Source organism: Pinus tabuliformis, chromosome 9, assembly GCF_031772625.1.
Source record: "Pinus tabuliformis cultivar Carrire ecotype Pingquan chromosome 9, CPIR1, whole genome shotgun sequence".
NCBI classification, from domain to species: Eukaryota; Viridiplantae; Streptophyta; class Pinopsida; order Pinales; family Pinaceae; genus Pinus; species Pinus tabuliformis.
Genome location: NC_142307.1, coordinates 1,734,227,710 through 1,734,251,118, shown reverse-complemented (window position 1 = coordinate 1,734,251,118; position 23,409 = coordinate 1,734,227,710).

The window sequence follows — 23,409 nt, the reverse complement described above, 5'->3', positions numbered from 1 at the left end:
TTTCCAATTCTTTGCTATTCAATTTAACATCATACTATAAGTTTGAATTTTCATAGAGATTTAAATAAAGCATAACAATTCATTTTTCTTTAAAACTGATAGGGTTAAGAACATAAATTGAGAAATTAAGTGTGGAACTGATGCAATAGTTCTTCGGATCTACCCAACCTTCAATACCTCTTTTCGTTGGTGGTATCGCCCAAAGGACTTAGGTCTACAAGTTACCAATTTTATTTATTTCTATCCTTTCTTTCCTCTCACTAGATTAGCTCCATGTGACTCTCCTCCTTTCAACAATATTTCCAAAGTGGATTACGTTATTATTAATTGTTAGTCGGTAACTACCTCCACCTCACCCAACACGTGGCAGGTAGTTACTAGCTCATTTATGAGCTCCAATTCCCCACTCTCAAAGAAAACTTCTTGTATCTTAGATAAGTTAATGATCAATTACTTCAATGATCATTAATAATTAATCATTTAGATTAAATGTCTAGGACTTGTTGAGTTATAATCAACAGCAATAATTAACTTGTAGGCATTACTCATTGAGTCAGGCATAACTTCAGTATCAATTTCTAGATATTTATTTTATTAGAAACATTATAACTACAAAATTTACATTGAATGTTTATCAGTTATCACACTGATAAACTATTAGCCTTTTAAGGTTAAGACACAATCACACTTAACCATATATACAAGTTTACAAGAAAAGCTTCAACTCAGGGTATATCACATATTAATGCATCTAATCTACCTAAGCAAATCCTAAATTCGATGAACCAACTCCTCTAGTAAAAGTTTTGACCTCCTTAGTTATACAAATTTTACCGATGCTCCTACATTAGTGTGGCACAGGTGATAACATTCTTTCATTCCATGGTGTTTTTAGAATTGACAATTTCATATAATTTTATTTTCTTAGTTAAGAGAGATCCTTTTTATTTTAAATAATGGAGTTGATCACCTTCTCATTATTTCCTCTTTTCCTCTTTGCCTCTAATTTTTTATCACTTCAAAATTTCTCAAATTTTAATTTAATTATATTTCTAATACTATTTTTATTTTGCAAAATAATATTCTCATCCTTGTAATACAAAATGTTAAAAACTATTAACAATATAAGCAGTATATTGTAATTTTAAATTTATTACCAAGAATATATTTTAAATCCCCATTTATCATTAAATACTAAAAAAAACAAATGTTTTCATATATATATATGTACATGTATATATATATAAATAAAAGTATAAAACAACCATTTAAATAAAATTATTATTATTATTATTATTATTATTATTATTATTATTATTATTTCTTTTATCTATTGTATTATGTAAACTAATGTAATTTGGTGGAACTACATCTTCATCATGTCCAATATATCACCGTGAATGGTGAACCATTTCCTTCACATCGAGGAGTGCGGCACTTGATCACCATCTATCCAAGACCCGGATGAAAGTCTCAACATATTAAATACAAGTTTAAATTAGTTTAATTCTAGATCTACTAAGTATTGAGAAGTCTCAAATCTCTTTTCATTCTAAAACAAGTTTGCACCTCAAGAGATTTGATCCTTGCAGAAACTTGGGAGATCTAGAATTAAGATGGATCTAGTCGATATATATATATATATATATATAGAGAGAGAGAGAGAGAGAGAGAGAGAGTAAATTGAGTATTTTACTTCAAATTTATTTTAATTATTAATTACATAACATCAAGTCACCAACATCTATTCTATATCGCGCTAGAGAACCCTTGTCAACACCATTAAGAAAAACAAATATTTTAAAATATAATTTCTTATTATTATTTAAAACAAAATATTTAACTAAACTATTATATTACTATTATTGCTTGATATACTATATTTTCTCTTTCAAATAACATAACTATTTATTTAGGTTATAATATATTTATTAAACTAAGGTATGGAAGCACTCTAAAGAAAGCATGTTTTTTTCCCTTGACAAGTGGGAAAACCTCACATAAAACCACGCTGACTCATCATCGTTAACCAAGGAAAACCATGCCACCTGGAATAACCCACTCATGGTATGGAAAGGGGTAGTGGTCGTTAACCTATTTCCTTAGATCCGAGGAAGACGAGCTCTTAGCCAAACATAAGTAATTTTAGGGCATACTCTAGGTCCATAAAAAAAGCATGTGTGTCTTGGAAGACTTGAACCCATGCAACTAGGAACAAAAAATGTGTGCCATGCCACTCAAGTCAAATTCCTTACATAAATTCAATTAATTATTATTCAAAATTAATATTTCTTCTAAAAAAATTAAATAAAATAAAATAATTCCTTTTTAATTATTTTTTGAAATTTTAATAAAATTCTAAAAAAAATAAAATAAAATAAAATAACTCCTTTTTTAATTATTTTTTGAAATTTTAATAAAATTTTAAAGATATATTAGAATAATTGAATTAAAAAAAAATTACATATTCCAACTTAAATGGAATTTTAAAATTTTCTCAATTTTTTTATTAGATTTAAAAAATATTTTTTCATAAAATAAAATAAAATTGTGTACTTGTTAAGATGCTTTCTATAAATTATATATGTTTTAAAAAATTATATTATATTTTAAAAAGTTATATTAATATTGAACGACACAAAATGATTTAAAAATCTTTTTTATTATGTCAATTTTGATAAACAAAATTTTTGTTTATATTTTTTTATTATATTATGTTATAACTTTTTCATATTATATCATCGTAGTTAAACCAATCCTTTTTCAATTTTATTAAAATGGCGACCTTTTACTATAAGGTTGTGTTGATTAAATGTTCTCTTCCTAACTTTAAAAAGACTTTCATTACTTATTAATTGGACTTCAGTTCAAAAGATAATGTTATGATGTAAAACGACTCCAAACAGAACTGCTTCAAATTATATTAGGTTATGATGTAAAACGAAACCCAAAGAAGAGCTTATAATTATAATCATCCAACAATTCAAAATTGTGAACTTAGATGTACTCATGTGGAAAGGAATCTTGAAGCCCTAGATTATGGAAGCACATTTTATTGCATTTATATCTATTCCGCGTATTGCATGATGTTGAACGAGTGTTATTTAGTGGGAATGACCAACTTTTTAATTAAATAAATCAAAAGAATATAAATGGTCTCAAAGTTATTAAGAGATAAAGGTCTTTTCTGAGTTTATCCTTAATTTAAAGTTATTAAAGTGTTTTAGGAAATTAACCACATTCTTCTTAACTTGCCCCACATCTCATAAGGACATTTCTTATCACATTATAAGAAAATACCGCATCTTACTCTTTTTATCTATCTATATATATAATTGAAGAGTTTTGATTAAATATTGTTTAGATGGTTATATCTCAACCTCTTTTATGTATATATTATATTCTTTTACATGATTATCTTCATTTATTGTACGGTGAACTACATCATTGGTGGGCATTTAGGGGCAGTGCTTGCAAAAAAAAATTGGGTAGTTCTTTTACATCTATTTTTGGTGATTTTTGACATACCATTTTCATTTTTAATGGTTTTGTCACACATGTTGGTTGAACCCATGCTTTTTTAGGTTTTGGTTAAGAAACTATAGTTGTATTCTAATCCAGGATAAAAGGGTTTGCAGTTTATGGATGCCATGGAATATGTAAAGATAGATTTACCCAAAAATATTTCTAGTTTTTTTGCTTAGGGTTTCTAGGCAAAAATGTTTCTCTTAATGCATCTTTTCCAATGCATTTTTTCTATTTTATTAATAATATCTTTATAATAGTTAACTACACAAGGTGAAAACCTACATTTGTTCTTAGAGAAATTTTTGGTTCAAGGAGACACTTTTGTGGCTAAGCGGTTTTGCTCAAGCCTATGGCAGACTGTTATAGTGGGAGAAGTGTGGAATCGATTATTGTGGTGAAAGGAAATGGTGAATAGTTCAAATATAAAGATTGAGAAATTTAATGGAAAAGTTTTGAGTCATGGAAGCTCAAAGTGGAATAGTTTTTAGTGGACAATGATTAGTAGATCATTGTGGATCTGGGTACTACACGAACAAGGATGTTGACAAAAGATTGTAAAAATTATATTGAAAGGAATAGAGTACAATATGGTTTTGTCTCTTAGATGCAATATTAATGAACTTTTTAAGAGAAGCTACAAAAAATCTATTGCGGAACAAGTTCTTTGTATTAGTTTATGTCCCTAATCAACAATTTATTCCTACATAAAACGCTGTATAAATTGAGCATGACTAATGGAGAGTAAGAGATCAAACATATAAATGCACTCAATACTATGGTAAGTTAGATATTAACTAATGATATTTAGATTTCAAATGAAGATTAGTGTATGATTTTTTTGTGTTATCTACTTGACTCATGGGATAGTTTCTTTACTGCCATAGGTAGTAATGCAACTGCTTTAAGTTTTAGCAGTATAATTTCATCTTTGTCATTAGAGGAGATGAGAAAAAAATACATAGAAATTTAGAACACATTTGCTATATTTGTAAGAGGACATTCCTACAATAAAAAAAAATAACCTAAGTAGGAGATTTAAATCTAGAGGAGGATTTAAATCTCTAGGAAAATTCATAAAGATGTGTTAGAAATGTGGCAAAGAGGAATTACAAGAAATATTGCAGATCCAAAATTTTAGAGAAAGGGCAGGAGTTTGGTGATGCTCTTGGTGGAGAAGCAATAACCTCCTAAGGTGAAGGATGGCATGTGTACTTAATTTATTTAAGCATACAAATTATGAGGTGTGGTTGTTTGACTCATGGAAATATTTTTATATACTCCTTAGGGGAGAAATTTTGTATGTAAGAAATATATGATGATGGTGACTTTTTCCTACGAAAAGACTCAATAGCCAAAATTATAACATGATGCAAAGTCAAGTTATATTTCATGGGTGGAAGGATTAGAATACTTATTTCTTTCAACACATCCCAACAATAGATAAAAATTTGATTTTTGTATGCAAGATGGTTTAATGAAAAATTGTATTTCTGAGAGGAGTTTCAATTCGAATTCTATCCAAGCTACTAGGAAGCACTATCAATGATGGGTGCAATAATTCCATTGCTCTTGCAAGTAGATTTGAAGAAGGAAAAACTCCTACAATCTTTCGAGAAAATACTATGCTTTGGCACTTAAGACTGGGACATATAGGAGAGAAGGGCTTTCAATTACTACATGGTAATGTTGTGGTAGAATGTATATCTAATTTATGTCTAGATTTTGATTCCTACGAACATTGTTTATATGGGAAGCAGAATGAGGTAACATTCTCTTCTAGTGTTACAAGGACAAAGAAAATATTGCTTATGTTGCATAGTGATGTGTTTGGATATGTGTCAATTCAATCATTGAGTAAATATATGTAATATTTAACATTTATATATGAATTCTTGAGGAATACATAGATTTATTTTCTTATAAATTTTTTTTTTTTTTTTTTTTTTTTTACAAATTCAAATATTTTAAGGCCTCTGTGGAAAACAAATGAAGAATAAAATTAATATGCCAAGGACACATAATGGTGGAGAAATTATGGGAATGAATTAGAAGAATTATGTACGAAGTGTAGTGTAGAAAGATAGAAGACTAGTATATAACCATCTTAGCATAATGGAGCTGCATGAAGGATGGACATGATGTTAATGAATTAGAAGAATTATGCTCGAAGTGCAGTATAGAAATATAGAAGACTACTATATACCCTCCTTAGCATAATGTAGTCGAAGAAAGGATGAATATGATGTTAATGGAGAAATGGAGGATAATTTTGAGTGGTGCTGAGTTAGGACATGAATTTTGGGTAGAGGAAGTTGATATTGCATGTTATCTCATAAATATATCACCCTCATTAGTGTTGGATGATAATACTACATATAAGATATGGAATGGTAAGAAGTGTTCCCTTAAACATATCAAGGCATTTAGCTTTGATTCTTATATATACGAATAATGTTAAGTTAGATTAGAAATATTGGAAATGTATCTTTATTCGATATAAAGATAGTTTGAAAGGTTATAAGCTTTGGAAACCATAAACTAAGAAGATTGTGTATAGTTGAGATGTAGCATTTGGAAAAATATAGTTTTTGTCAAAAAGGAACAACTACTAATGGGGAAAGAATGAGATAAGATAGAGTTTGAATTGAAGGACAAGAATCCAAAGAACAAAAGCACATACTTTAGTATTGAGGAGTTCATTTTGAGAAAGAAGGAAATTAGACATATATACAATAAAAATTTTATTTGTTTATTATTATAATGACCCTAGAACTCCTAAGGAATTAGTGGGTTTATAGGTCTAAAACTTTGGAAAAAGGCCATGGCTAAAGAGATCACACTCTTAGAAAAAACAAGGATTCGGAACTAGTGGAGTTCTTTGGTGAAAGAGAACCCATTGACAAAAAATAGATGTTTAAAAAAAAATTGAATTCAGAAGGTGAAGTAGAGAAATACAAAGCTTAGTTGGTAGTAAAAAATTAATAATGGGTAGAGGAGATTGACTTTGGTAAGATCCTCTCTCCTATTTCCAAGTTCACTAGAGGAGAATCTTACTTGACCATAATTATCAACATGTGAAGATAAATGAGGTAAGATTTGATAGTATAATGCAATACTCGTAGTGAAGAACATAAAGTATCATTCAAATACAAAGCATATTGATATTCAATACCATTTTGTGAGAGATGATTGAAGAAAATAAAAATACAAAGCATATTGATATTCAACATCATTTTGTGAGAAATAATTGAAGAAGAAAAGGAATAATTTGTAATAAAAAAATAGACACAACTAAATTTTTTTAGTCTAGTACATTAAATACTTCTAGTGATTTCAAAGGGTTTTGAGTGAGAAAAAATGTGCACTCATGCCTCTCCACCCTGTCATATTTCATCCATGCGACTGGGGTTGTATATCCTAAGACTTATTTTTCATGAATACAATAAAAGGCATAGATAATTTTAATAACTAGTTTTAAGAGAAATAAAAAAAATAAGTTAATCTAATTTGAAAGTAACCTTATATAGGACTTTGAGAATGAAAACAAAGTTAATAGTAAATAAATGACCAAAGTCTTTGTCAGTGTTGTGAATATGATAAAAAATATATACTTAGTTGTGAGACACTTTGCCATCTCAAAGAAATGGTTTTGTGAAGTCAATATACAAAATCCTATTAGGACTCTTATAACATTTAAACATAATTAGAAGAACGGACACTTTATATGCTTCATGGTTTGTGGACTTGAGTAATAGCTAAAATTGGAATTGCTAACCCTCCATTCCCTTGGGTATAGGGCAAAACGCCATTCTTCTTACTCACCTAGAGTTCACAACTTTGTGTTTCATAACCCATCTTCTTGATGATGAAGATCACCCCGGGCTTGAAAGAAGAGGTACAATCAATTTTTTCAATTGTAGAGTTCACGAATGTTTGTTGGCTCACTGAATCATACTATCGAGTTGAGACAATGCAAAATTGATGATTTTGAAGCTTTCCATTGGCCCGATATACCATTTGTTTAGAACATAGGCTTCAAATGACATAGAAGGGAGGATTCAAGTAATAGACGAGGCGTATCAAAAACATACTTTTTATAGTATAAATTCCCATTCAAATGCGTCAAAATTAAAATTATAAAAACGTCAAGAACAAAAACATTAACTGTTTTGAGAAATGACATTAGATTCTCTACTAATTAATAAACCTCCGTTTGGTAAAGACAGAGAATGAGTGCATCCACCATTTACTCAATATTCAATGCTACTGGTTGTTGAGTTTGAACGGGTTTGATATCCAAAATATACTACCCACCTTAGCAGCGTAAACCTATGGATAAATACTCGCCAAAATTTAGAGCTAACAAGGGAAGCTGCATCGCAGCAAGTCCCTGCCCGTGGAAAGCTTTACAATGTCTTAACGTGGAAGGATTTACAAGTTACTTTTGAGGCAGCTGAAGATTTACAAGTTACTTTTACAAGTCAAAGGAAACATGCAGGAGTTTACAAGTTACTTTTACAAGTCAAAGGAAATATGCAGGAGTTTCAGTTTGAATGAGCCCTATAAATAATGTTGAGCTTTTGATTACAATCTTTCTAAGTTACAAGATCTGCTTTGACTCGAATTTAGGCAGGTCTTCAATATTTTTCGCACATATTTAATTACAAATTACAACACAAAACCATAACAAAGACACAGGTAGAAACATCAGCAAACGTGACCAGCAAACGTGAGACAAAACTCACACAACTTGATTAATCATTTGCTCAATTACATCACACTTATATAGGAAACTCACAACTAATTCTGGCAACCAATTCCTAACTAATTCATAACTAATTCTGTTCAACCAATTCACAACTAATTCTATTTCTGCATTATTCTCACATCCTCCCTTAATGGAGAAATGGATTTTCTACAATACCTAACTGACTTCTAAAAACTTCAAATTTGATTTTACCAAGGGGCTTAGTAAATATATCAGCCACATTATCCTTGGTGTTACAAAATATCAATCCAATTTCTTTTGACATAATTTTCTCACGTACAAAGTGGTACTGTAACTCAACGTGTTTTGTTCTAGCATGGTAAACTGGATTATGTGCTAATTTGATAGCACTCTGATTATCACAATTGATACATGTTGCACCACTTTGCGCTTCTTCAAGATCTGCAAGAATTCTCCGCAACCAAATAGCTTCACAGGTGGCATTGGTCAAAGCTTTGTACTCTGATTCTGTTGATGATAAAGAAACAGTTGGCTGTTTCCTACTACTCCAAGATACGACCCCTGATCCAATATGAAATGCATAGCCAGAGGTAGATCGTCTATCATCTGGATTTCCTGCCCAATCTGAATCAGAAAAACCTGTCAGTGCAACATCAGATTCATCAGTATACATAATACCAAGATTCATTGTTCCCTTTAAGTATCGGAGAACTTTCTTTGCAGCATTCCAGTGATTTCCTGAAGGCTTAGCCATGAACTGACTAAGAATACTGACTGAGTATGCAATGTCTGGCCTGGTAGTGGTGAGATAGTTCAAACTTCCCACTAACTGACGATATAATGTTCCATCTGCCTCTTTCGAACCATCTTCTTTGTACAACTTTGCATTCTGTTCTAAGGGAGTTGACATAGCTTTGCAATCTGTCATATTAAACTTTTTAAGAATCTCCTTTGTATATTTGCTTTGAGTGACCAAAGTTTTACCAGTTTCTCTCCATACCTCAATGCCTAAACAGTAATGCATTTCACCCAAATCTTTCATTTCAAAAACCTGTGACAACTGAACTTTAATTTCTTTAATTAACTTGTGAGCACTGCCTGTTATAATGAGATCATCCACATACAAAGATATTAAAGCAACATTTCCTTTTTCATCTTTCTTAACATACAAGTTAGGATAATTTTTGCTTTTCACAAATCCATTCTGAAGAAAGAAGGTATCAATCTTTACATACCATGATCTTGGTGCCTGTTTCAAACCATACAATGCCTTTCTTAGCCTGCAAACCAGATGCTCCTATCCCTGTTTGACAAACCCTTCAGGTTGAACCAAATAAACTTCTTCCTGTAAATCACCATTTAGAAAAGCAGATTTGACATCCAATTGATGTATATTCCAATTATGTTTTGTGGCTAAGGCAATCAGTAATCTTATTGTATTCAACTTAGCTACTGGTGCAAAAGTGTCTTCATAATCAATTCCCTCCTGTTGAGCATATCCTTTTGCTACTAATCTTGCCTTAAATTTATCAATTGTACCATCTGCGTTAAATTTTGTTTTGTACAACCATTTGCTTCCAATTGGAACTTTATTTTCAGGAAGTTCCACTAATTCCCATGTTTGATTTTTCATAATAGAAGCATACTCATCATTCATAGCATTAATCCATGGTTCATGTTGTTTAGCCTGCTCATAATCAATTGGTTCTTCAACATTCATTATATTAGACATTAAGGCATAGTCTCTATACCTTTCAGGAAGCCGGGTCTGTCGGGACAACCTTCTTGGTGTGGGTGTTCCATCCATGATTCATTGGCTTTGAGGTGTATCACCTCCTTGTGATGACTCACTGCTGCTAGATGTGCTCATACTGCTGCTATCATCCTGATCCTGTACCTGTACCTGGACCTGTTCCTGTTCCTGCTTAATCAAAGTATCAAGCTTGAGATGTGCATCATTAGAAATATGCCATGTATCATTCTTTGTGTTACTTTTATCAGTCTGCTCATGAAACAATACATCACGACTTGCAAATAGTTTATGGGAACTTGGATCAAACAATTTATAGGCTTTCTGATCCGTACAATATCCAATGAAAACACACTTGATGGACTTGGCATCAAGTTTGCTTCTGTTAGCCTTAGGAATATGAGCAAAAGCAGTACATCCAAAGACTTTGAAATGACTCACATCAGGTTTATAACCAAAAAGAACGTCAAAAGGAGTTTGAAAAACTAATTTCTTAGTGGGACATCGATTCTTCAGATAAACAGCAGTGTTAATGGCTTCTGCCCAGAAACCATTAGAGATATTCTTACCTTGCAGCATACTACGAGCAGATTCCACCAAGGTTCTATTCCATCGCTCAGCAACACCATTTTGCTGAGGGGTATGTGGCACTGTGAACTGTTGTTGAATTCCATTAGATTTACAATAGGTGTTAAATGCTTTTGATTTATATTCACCCCCTTGATCAGATTTGAGTATTTTAATGCAATTTCCTGTTTGTTTTTCAACCATATTTCGGAACTCTTTAAAATACTCAAATATGTCACTTTTCCTTCTAATGAAATAGACCCAGGTATATCTAGATCTATCATCAATAAAAATAACAAAGTATGTAGCACCACCAAGGGACCTAGTTTGCATAGGGCCACATACATCAGTGTGAATTAATTCAAGTATATCATACTTTCGTGTCTCAGTATGAACAGGAAACTCTTCTCTATGCTGCTTACCAAGTGCACAAGCTTCACATGGTAAATGTTCACACTTCATAACAGGAAGACCTTCAACCATTGATTTCCTTTGTAACAACGATAAATCATTGTAATTTAGGTGCCCATACCTGTGATGCCATAATTCTGCTGTCGATGTCTCTTGAGATGTCAATGCAACATGGCGCTTGACTGTCACATCCAATCTGTACAATCCTCCAACCCTGGTACCTGTAGAAACAACCCTGTAGTGGTCCTGAACATCTTTCACTATACATCCCAATTTACCAAATTCTACTTTTAAATTATTATCAGTGATAGTGGAAACAGATAGCAAATTCTTTTTGAGAGCAGGGACATACATCACATTATGAATCTGTCGCATTTGTCCATTAGGTAAGTACACATTTACTATGCCATAGCCTTGAACTTTAAGTGACCTATCATCTCCTAGGTAAATGTGTGTACCATTAGATTTCTCAAAATATTTATCAAACCATTCTTTATTACAAGTCATGTGTGATGAGGCACCAGAATCGATAAACCAAGCATTCTCATCATCAGTTTCAGCAGACAATGCAGCATCAGAAAGAAATAACTTAAGATTTTTAAATCCATCATTCACTGAGGTGTCTCTGTTTATGTAATTTCCATTATGCCTGCGATGTCTTTGATTTGATTCATTATTCTTTCTCCTATAGCAATCTTTAGCCAGATGTCCAGGTTTTCCACAATAATGACATTCAATGTTCCTTTTAACATAAGAATCAGGAGGTGCCATACCTTTCTGCTTTGCTTGAAAACGGCCTCTGTTTCTGTCCCATGGTCTCCCTCGGAATGGTCTTTGGCCTCTTGCAGTCAAAGCCAAATCAGAACCATTTGACTCCAGTTCAAAAGTTTTCATGCGCTCTTCTTCTTGAAGAAGAATTCCAGCCAATTCTTCAAAAGTAGGAGGTGTCGGTCTAGCGGAGAGAGCTGAAATAAAGAATTTATAGTCTGGGACTAACCCCTTTAAAGTAACAGTTACCAAGTCTGTACTAGAAACCTTTTCACCAATATCACCAAGCTTATCACTGAAATCTTTAATTCGAGAAAGAAAGTTACTAACGCTTTCATTGGCATCCATTTTGATAGATAGCAGCTTTGCTTTTAAAAATAAAATACGGTTTGCATTAGTAGTCTCATACAAACCTTTGAGAGTGTCCCATGTTGCCTTCGAAGTTTCACAGTCCCGAATGTGAGGAATTATATTGTACTTCACTGACATGCGTAGCAGCACCCTTGCTTTCATTTCACGCTTCTCCCAATCTTGAGTATTAGTAGGAGGTTGAGGCTTGGTCTCGTCACCTTTGACAATCGGCCAGAGATTGTATGCCTCCAGTACTGTCATGATCTTAAATTTCCAATTGACATAATTTTCTCCATCAAGTCTTGAAGACTCATTTAAATATGAATCTGCAAGGGGATTAGCCATTTCTGAACTCTGCTATCTTTTGAAAAAAAAAACTGAACAACCTCTGCTATCAAAAAGCTTGAAGTACCAATTTACAAGATTCTCCAAAATTTATCCTTGAAATATTCTGACCGAAAGGCAAGAAACACCATAAAAGTTTTATCTACGATAAAACTAACATTATAAGAAAACAGAAGTTAATCACAAAATCCGCTGACAACGCTGACAACGAAGAGAACAATTACGACGCCAGGGTCTGAACTAGCAAGTCACGAAGAGGATTTATGTGGTCAAATGAATCTGTCCAAAGCAGCGAGGAACAACAGACAGGCGGTCCAGGGCATATCTGTTAATGTTCAGCGTGAATTCTGGAAGCAAGAAGGAAATTCCCAAGTGCAGTTTAACCAATAAAATGTATGGCTAATAATCAAACACAAGCTAAATGCTGAAAGCTGTATCAATTCCGTAATGATCAAACACAAGCTAAATGCTGAAAGCTGTATCAATTCCGATGCTGAAAGTTGTATCAATTCCGACGCATTAAGTCGGTCCTCTGCTAAAATTTACATTTCTGGGTATGTGCAGAGTAATGGTTTCAAGGAGGCTCTGAAATTCAAACAGAAACAGTACTTCAGACGCTTACCAGAATTTCTTACAACCGAGAGAAGAGAATAAATGTGCGTCGGGAACTCGTGACAAGGAAGGGGCTGCTGACTGCTTTTTCGCCTGACGAGGTTTCACCTGCGTTATCTCCTTCAAACGACGACTTCAGAAAACAGTGGCACACTCTAATGGCAGAGTGGCTCCGATACCAAATTACAAATTACAACACAAAACCATAACAAAGACACAGGTAGAAACATCAGCAAACGTGACCAGCAAACGTGAGACAAAACTCACACAACTTGATTAATCATTTGCTCAATTACATCACACTTATATAGGAAACTCACAACTAATTCTGGCAACCAATTCCTAACTAATTCATAACTAATTCTGTTCAACCAATTCACAACTAATTCTATTTCTGCATTATTCTCACATATTTTTACTGTGTCATCTCGACTCAGGATTTTGGACTGTAGAGACCAGGAATTTGGAAACCGCTCCATCTAAAATGAAAGGCTGTCGTATTGTCTAATTGTTTATTCGATGAAACTGACGTTTATCTACTCAGTTCTTGATTCTACAAATCAAGGAATGTTAGACTCGTTCATTGCAGTCACATTTGTTGTGCTCTTGCTATTGGATGTTGCTCTTGCAGTCACATTTGTTGTCATCATGAGTTCATTAAAGTAATTTTGTAATGGAGCCAAAGTACTCCTCGTTCTGGCAGGAACAATGACTGCCAGTCTCCTTGACCGTATCCTAATCTGGTGGCCCACTTCAAAGTCAAATGCGACCTGGAAACCTGATAACTCGATTCTAGAAATGGGCTTTCACGCATTGAGATCATAATCCTCAGACATATCTGACGAATTAGTTTTATCAGTCAATCTGCCCAGAAGCTGAATCTAGCAAATTCGTATTGTTAGTCATTCTCCAAAGAATGGGTAGCAGCGTTGATACGAACACGAATGGAGGTTCGAAAGGAAAAAGCATATCAATGTGGATTATTTTTAAACATTCAGATCCACAAGATCTGCTTTGACTCTGTCATTCGTAAGTTTCTGTAAGTTATATTGCTAAGGATGTTTACCCCCAATACGATTTTGCTCAGGTTAAGTGCATAGAATGCACACGGTGTTTCGATTCGGTGGATAGCATTAAAATTTACCTAGGTCGTTTGTGGGATATAGCAAGTTACCAGATGCTGTGCTGACACTGGAAAAATGCATTTGTCAGACACTGAGACTTGTACAAAATTGAGCCACAGCAAAGTCAAGAAAGTTTATTAGGAAATTTTAAAGTAAGCTACAACTATAATCTCTGTGCCACTGCATTAAAGAGTTGCCCAGCAACAATGTGCATGACATACAAGAACGGGACTCTTTATAACTCTTTTAGTATAAATTAAAATGTTTCATGTTCCTGACTTTCCAGTTCCCGCCATGCTAGGCCTGACAGACATACTGCCCTTACATATTGGAATAGCATTAAAATGACATGGCAAAACATTTCGGAAGAAGGGTTTCAGAACCAAATATTCTGAAGCTATGAATATAAGGCAGCAAGTGAAACTATGCCAAAGACATGATTTAAAGGGGCGTTACTTTCTAAAACCTGCACGTCGTCATAAACGAACCGAACTTATTAAAGTCATTATAAAAGTTCGTTAAAAAAACCATAACTATATCTTTGCTTCTAACAATTTTACTAAAAGTGAGTATTTTCGATTACCCATGCACTGTAAGCATGAAGTTTACTGACTATTCCAACCTCACAAAAGCAAATATTAAATGAAAGATTATAAGATGAAATAAAGCAATTATCACATCAATGTGTAACACAATATATTACATTTTGAGTTTGCCAACGATTTGTTGGACAACAAAGGGGATTCCAATGGGCCAACACACAAAAGCCAACCGACTCACGTAACTTGTCAGCAGCCCCTTGAGAGCTCTCTCCCTCACCACGTGCATTGCATGCAAGCCATGTGCTTGGAAGCAGGGAGGTGATCTGTCACATTATATCATTCCAGCCATTATGAGGCTAGTTATTCAACCTTCGCCTCTGCTTAACGATTCTGCCAGACGATTCTTGCCAATGCTAGATTGGGAAATAACCAGAGAAATTCAGCTTATTGGATGAATTAACGCAGGCGTAGATGTACCTGAACTTGAACATTTAAATAGGTTTCCCGGTTGTCCATTTATAGCGAATGCATCTGAAATGTTGGGGCCAGCTCCTGTTCCGGTTGCTTGGTTTACAATATCTATAGTATTCGTGTTCCACCATTCTCCTGCGAATGCAAACAGGGTCAATTTATTTCCATTGCGTTACGAGTTAAATTGAAATTGAAATTGAATATTTCTAGCAGAGGAACACAAAATTTGAATTGTTCCAGCAGACCTAGAAGAATTGGAATCTGGCGATGCGGCCTGGTAAAGGTAAGGGGATAAGAGCTGCCTAGCCTTGGCAAGATGTGGATACTGTTGGCGGACGGCAACGGCGTAATGAGCAGCTTCTGTGTGAATGAAAAAATTGCATATTGTAAGCACGGATTTGGTCATCAAGGTATGATTCATGAAAGCATGTATTGAATTGGGCTATTGAACTTGAAAATCTAGAAATAAATTATGTATCTTCTTGCATGTGTATTAGTAGACTTAAAGTTAACCAGATTTAAAACTAAAACTAATGATAATGATCTATGATACATATCAAACTTATATTTGTTATTCATTTTAAATGAAGTAAATACGATGAATATGTGAATCTAAAACGAATGTAAAAGGAATAAATAACACAATCTGAAAGTCATTGTTCCAGGGCTTGAGGAAAAAATTAAAATAAATTGTGGTACGAATTAAAACGAATTTGTGAAAAATTACTGTATATGTATGTAAAATAAAATGAAGAATTCAATGTCATACTCATTGCAGCAATCGAGAGAACGATTTTGATATGTTAAAAACAAATGCAGTAACGCCATGGAAGTGTAATAGAAATAGATGACTGCGCAATAGTTTATTTATGAGGAAGAAGAGGTAAATAGCAATATAACTAGCAATATGACTAGAAAGATGAGATTCCCTAGCTCAGAGAAGTCTTCGGCTTTTATTTAAATAAAGATATTATTAGATGGAAAAGATGCTAGAAGCTGTACTGCTCGTAGCTAATAAAATGAATTGGGCTATTGAACTTGAAAATCTAGAAATAAATTATGTATCTTCTTGTGTATCAGTAGACTTAAAGCTAACCAGATTTAAAACCAAAACTAATGATAATATTTCTTATTCATTTTAAATGAAGTAAATACGATGAATATGTGAATCTAAAACGAATGTAAAAGGAATAAATAACACAATCTGAAAGTCATTGTTCCAGGGCTTGAGGGAAAAATTAAAATAAATTGTGGTACGAATTAAAACGAATTTGTGAAAAATTATTGTATATGTATGTAAAATAAAATGAAGAATTCAATGTCATACTCATTGCAACAATCGAGAGAACTCATAGCAGAATGCGTGGCCGTATGCAGTGGGTGAACCTAAAGCCGACGACTTGTAGTCTTAACCGTTTAAGGGCATGTTTTGCTCCATATCTACCAGTAGGTTTAGGAGCGTACCAAAGAAAGGACTTCCAGTTGTGATAACGTCAGGACTGCAAACAGACCAAACTAGGTTCTGATTTGGAAAAGGGCATACCTTGTTCACAGAACGAAAGCTCCAGACGCACAAAAGAGCAGGTGGAAGATGATTATAAAGCAAAGCACAGCTGCGCTGCATCATCCACCTGTAACACATGCAAACACACTTGTAATTACCTGCGATTGCTAATGAACTTATGATATGTTCCTTGTAACTACCTCCCAATCTCAAACATTTAATGTTTCAAACTAATGTTAACATTAAAACAAAACCATTTACGGTTAGCCAAAATGCAGCAGGCGTAAAACCAATATAAGCCATGGTCGGGGCTCTTTCGCCTCGGGAAGAGGCCAAATAAGATGAGAAAGGTTAAGGCCGAATGCGACTTTGGTTATGTGCACAGAACACCTCACAGGACTTTAGTATAAGCGCCGTATAACAGCACTGAACTAATGCTAAGTCGGCATTGAACGATTACAATAGTCCCTGCCGGATGCCAAATGGCAGGGACTAATAATAACTACGTGGTGCTTGAAACATCAACTGCCCCTTTGAATAGTTCAATGACTTATACATAATCCCAACAATAACGTAGTTAATGAAAATACACGTGACTACGCCCTCACAGAGTATTAACTGGCAGGTAGGGTAATTCAGACGCGCCTAGACGGTTAATGCTCCACCATAGAATAATTCTATGTAGCTTAAACAAACATTTATGGCTTTATTTCTTAAAATACCCAGAGCTATACTTATCTCTCTGAAAATACTCAGAGAGTTATTCAATCATAATTTGATTAAAAAACCTAAACGTATCATTGTCTTTTTTAAAATATCCAAAGAGTTGTCAAATCAAAATCTCAAAGGAACAAAAACCTAACGTTCTCTTGGTTAAAATATCCATAGCGTTATCCAATCATAATTAGAACATTAATTAGAACCTAATTATAACATATCACCTCCCAAAAGAGTTATGCAATCATAATACGGACATGACATGTCAGAATAAATCCAGAGAGTTGTCCAATCATAATCAGGACAAATGGTTCCCTCTCTGGGAATAAATACAGAGATCAGCTATCAATCATACCCTCTAAAGAAGTACTCCCCATTGGAATCTCCATCCAGCCTAACATAATGAAGAGGAGTGCAGGAAAGTCTCTTCTCCCCAAACAAACATGCACATCCATCCTCCAATCAATTCCCTAGTCCCAGTACTGACATAACTCTGCCGACCAAAAATTGTCCATCCTAAGATTAAATGAAATTGGCAAATCTCTGATCATTGTGCAAATAGCAGGCAAAGATGATAATCTTGTTCCTAAAAAACATATATTCCATTACAAGTTGTTTTACAAGTTTATTTTTGTTGGATTTTGGCATTGAAAGTTAAAATGGTAGATGTGCTCAAAGATGGTAAATACCTTGAAAGGTCTAAAGCCATACATCGTTTTTTCTTCCTCGTCCTTTTATATTCAATAGAAGAGTGAGAACATGGTGCAGTATGTTAAACCATAGTTAATTTAACTCGTAAAAAAATCGATAATAAACATCCTAGAGATTTTTTTTGTTAGTTTTTTTTCTGAATTTATTTTGAATTTTCAATAATTTTTATATAATATAACAATGTTAAGAATAAAATTATTTAAGAAATATACCATTCATCTTTTCCCTCCAAAACTTCAATCTTTACATTAAAAAAACTAATTACTTAAAATTAAGTCACATCACACATTCTCTTATCTAAGTTTCCAGGATTGAAAAACAAAATTTTTTTAATATTAATTTTACTTTCTATTTTGTTTTCCCTTTTTAACCTTTTGTTTTCGTTATTGGTGTATGTAATCCAAATTCTATTTATTTCTATTAAGAAAGACTTATAACAAGGAAAGAATGAGCCACTTGCACTTATTTTCTGTCCTCTTTTCCAAGTTTAGAGAATTGAAAAACCGGACTTTTTCTAATTTCACTCATATTTTCAATTTTTTTCCCTTCTTCCGCCTGTCATTTCTTTCCTTTCTCTATATATCCATCCCACTTCTATCTATCTATTTTCAAGGCATATTGCATGAATAATTCCTCTCTCAGTCTACAAATCTAGATTGAGGAGTTACAAAGTAACGGCCTCCTCCTGTGTCACACTGCCTCCCCATTCGGTCCCTTCCGTGTTGGGAGGAAAACCTTGCTACCGAAACCCTCAATTGGTAATGCTTGGCGTTTGAATTTTAGTGTATTATGTGTAATTGTCATCGAGTTTCATATTAATATTAATTCTGTGTCTTTATCCTAAGTTTCTAATTTATATTAATTATGTGTCTTTAGATTAAGTTTCTAATTGCATCGATTTATTTATTGTTATACTCCTCCTAGAACATTCCAGAGATTGAGCATATTCTATACCAATATACAGTTAATAGTTCAACTAACTTTGAAATCAATGCTAAATAATGATTTACTTCTCCTTTTTATGTGACCGTTCACTAACCCTAACCCCTTGCCATTTTCAAATTTTCCATATATGTTCACAAGGCATCCTGCACCAGAGAATTAACAAACTGCATTAATCCCACAATTAACCCTTGATGCTACAAATCGGATTGAACTACAGCGAACTGTTCGGCAGACGAACCGAATCAGCAAATTTCCGTACTGTTTGCCCCAATTCGGGCGAACTATCAGTAAATTTCCGTACTGTAAACCCTGAAGCCAAATGCCTAACCCGACGTATACTGCTGCAACGCAACGCCGACGCCAACACTCTGTAGTCACCAACCTTCCCCACTTAGAAAGATATCGCCGTCCAGGACTAACACTGTGTTCACCCGAACTTACCACACCGCCCCCCTGAATTTCAGATGTAGCTAATTCTTATCAGCTTTGTGATTTTCTACAAATTTGTATTTACCTGAGCTTTAGAATGCAATCCAAGGCAAGGCCCTCCAGTAATGAAAAACTTGTGTTTTCTGTGTTTTCGGTTTTCCAATCTTGTTTGTGATCTGCTGTGTGTCTCGTCACTGAATTTCTGAAGTCTTATGTTGCCTGTGCTCCTCTCATCCCATCTACTGGTATCAGAGCCGAGGGAGAGCTGCTCGACGGTGAGAGAAGACCTATTCGTCATCAATTAGACTCCTCGCAGATGTTCTTGCAATGTCGAGTCTCGGCGGAGCGGCAAAGATTATAGAGCATTGGCGTAATTCGACTCCTCGCAGACGTTCTTGTAGTATCGAGTCTCCGTTGAGCGATTTGCAGGGGCAAAGATTATAGAGCATTGGCGTGGAAGGTCAAAGACTGTTTGCGTTCGTAGGACAAGAAGGCAATTTATAATTATATTTCGTACCTTGCACTTTAGTATTTTTTTCATTGCACATCAAATTAAAGGACGTTGGAAAATTATAGTTATATAATTAAAAAGGAGTGGACATATAATTTCATACGTGGTGACACATATATAATTATATGTATTCTATAAATGTTAAGTTGTCTTTCTTTAATTAAGTTTGCACACCTTTTTCTAATTATTGAAAAAATAAAAAAGGAATAGGTTATTATAATATTCTTTTTAAAATGAGATTAATTTTTGCCCGGGGTAATAATTAAAGCTTTATTTTAAGTGGAACTGTTTTTTTGGGTTGTTCATTATAACAGCGTCTTGTATGTTGACACTCGTCTTGTATGTTGACACTCGATTTTATGCCGTAGCATTAATGACTTGGTATTATGAGGATGAGTTATGCAGCATCAATGATCACAAATTCTTTGAGCATCATTGATCATATTTTCTTCTATAGGTGATATTGAGACATAGCTCTGCTATGTTCTTTTGAGGCTATGATCATATGATTCACTATGTATTTTTAAGTCTTCTTTGTACACTTACGTATACATGTTGGATCTGCTTTATATTTCATCAATGAACATGCTTTACAATCTCTGAGCATGGGTATGCCCACCTCAAACAAGAGTCTTCTTTCTGATTCCTTTCATAGGTATTCAATGGGCTGGAATATGGTGATCTCCTATCAGGTCTTCAAATGATCTCTCTTTGTACTTAATACATTTCGGCCATCATGTACCCCTTCTGACCTCATATATTAAGCGGAATATGTTATAGCATCATTCAACACTCATGTAGTTCTAATGCTATCGTATAGTCTTGGGCAACCCTTTCCCATACAGACTTGATCATTTATTAAAAAACAATATTTTGAATTCCATACATGATTTTTTCCTATAAAAAGCACGTACACATGCTGGTATCATAATATAGAACCTGTGTATATTATTTAAAATATGAAGAAATAAAAAATATCCTACTTTTCGGGTGGGGTTTATGAGTTTCACCGAAAGCCCACCTACAGGATCTTGTGGCCTAATTGAATCAACTAATTTCTGGTAGTATTTATACACCTCATGGGAAGGCCTAATAACATCAAGGAGATAGGATATCAACATTATAGTCTTTTCAGTCCATAGATCAAGTCTGATTTTCGTGTGCCTCCTGCACTCCCGATCATAGGAAACCCTTGTTTCCTTGCATATATGCTCTTCCTTCATTATATGGCATCTTTTTGCACATTCCTGAAAGGTGATCTTTGAGGCTTGGGTTGGATAGATCCGGAGGAAGGTTGCATTGGTGCTGTCATCGAATCAGATTGTATCTCTCCGCAATTCTTTGTGAGTATCAATAAAGAAGCTCTGTCTAGTTTATGATATGTTATGATCTCGTGTTTTTATCATTCATGTGTAATATGTCATGATTTATATGTTTGTGATTTATGATATAGCATGTTTATTATGCATGCACTTTGAATTACTTGCTATGTATATGCTTCTTCAAACTATGTTGTATGTATGCTCGCTTGGGAGGAAGCAAAGGGTTTGGACCCTACGGCATAGATATCAAATGTAGGACCTATGGGTAATCCTCTCAAACCCAACTTTCGTAGTTTGTATAGTTTTCTTTCTTGAATGTATGCTTCTTATTGATTATTTCCCTTCGATCTATTGAGGTTGTCAAACTTACCTTAGGGACGCTTTTCCTGCCAACAAGGTTCATTCAAAATTCAAACATTTTGGTTTGTATTAGCTTATCTTTATTTCTTGTTGGTATGCTTTTATATCTTTCTTGACATGCATTCCCTAACTTGCATAGGCCAACCAATGCATCGGTGACTACATTGGAAGTATCACTTTACATAAGTTTGGCATGTGCTCTCTTTAGGTTAGGAGTAGGAGTAGATTTTCTTTACTTCGTTGCTCCATGATTTTCTTTACTTTTTTTCACTTTTACCCCACTTCTTTCCTTTCATTTGTTTTATTTTCAGTTGTAGGTTAGTTTCCGCATGGAAATGTGTTTGGCTTCATAGAGAAGCTTGGTGAAACCCAAGAGGAAGTTGGACTGCAATGAACACTTTGTTATCTATCTATTCCCTCTCTTGATGTGAATCTTGTGTTTCTTCTAGTCAATGACACTCCGATGGAAAACACGTCGCTCTCGGAGAGAGTCATAGTGAAATCATGATGCTTACATTTTTAATTAGTACCACTTACTCTAATCGGTCTTCTATTTTCCACCAACCCTTTTTAACTAAGTCGATTAGAGTTAGGAGAGGAAAACCTTAACAAGAATGTGAGAGGTATATATAAATATCATTCTCTGAAGGGACAACCTCTTCTACTATCAATAAGTTGGGATCCCTCTTCTGCTTCATAAAATAAATAAGTGCCTATGTACAGTTCTTTAAACAAATAAAAAATGAAAAAAATGAAAAATGAAATTTGAAAGGGTGAAAGACGAGAAAGGCTTCCTGTGGAGACAGTTAAAGCAAGCAACTCAGCTGGGATATTGTCCAGGCTCTTTGGGAGTGGCGCAATTCTTGTGTTCCTAAAGTGACTTCGTCAGGGTACTGTCCAATCCTACTAGCAGTGGAGCAACACCAAATATGAAAAGTAAGACTCTAACTGTTTCTTTTCCTCCTCATCCATAATCGAAACAACTCAGTTTGACTTGGCTTGGTATGTGTGTTTCTAATGAAGAGATTGGTAGGGAATATATATTTAACTCAAGCTAAGTGAAGAAGCTATGATAATCAAATAGATGAACAATACTTCCGAAAGAGTTAGACATGTTTTGTATGAGACGAGATCCATTACAAATAGCTAGAGTTCTACAAGTGTGTCAACAATGTTGTAGTGGGTACAACCACCCTCCAAACATTTTCCCATGCTTTGATTTTGGAGCCTTCCTTACTATCCACAACAAGTCATCTCACATTTATCGAGGTATTCATGCTTCGACTGAGACTTATATTGTAGAGTTGAGGCTTCTGTGATCCATAACAAGTTTATGATAGATTTTTCGGCGAAAATCACATGAGAAACCATTTGTCAACACGTTTTGAACCAACCAGTGTGGTTCATCGTCAATGAGACTTATATTTTCATTTTTTCTTGTGTTTGTTTAGTTAGATGATTGTTCTAAGTCACAAGTTGATCTCCCAACTTGGTATCACAACACTTCTAGGCTTGCCTCTAGAAACTGCACAATCTTGTAGGGAAAGCAACCTTGATGATGGGAATTGTGCAATCCTGGATGGTAATTAGGCTTGAGCTCAGAAACTACATAGTCATGGGAGGCACCCTAACACTAAGCCCAGAAATTGCTCAACCCTCACTGGGTTCATAAACTGCACAGTGAACTGAGCCAGAAAGTTATCAAGTTCCCC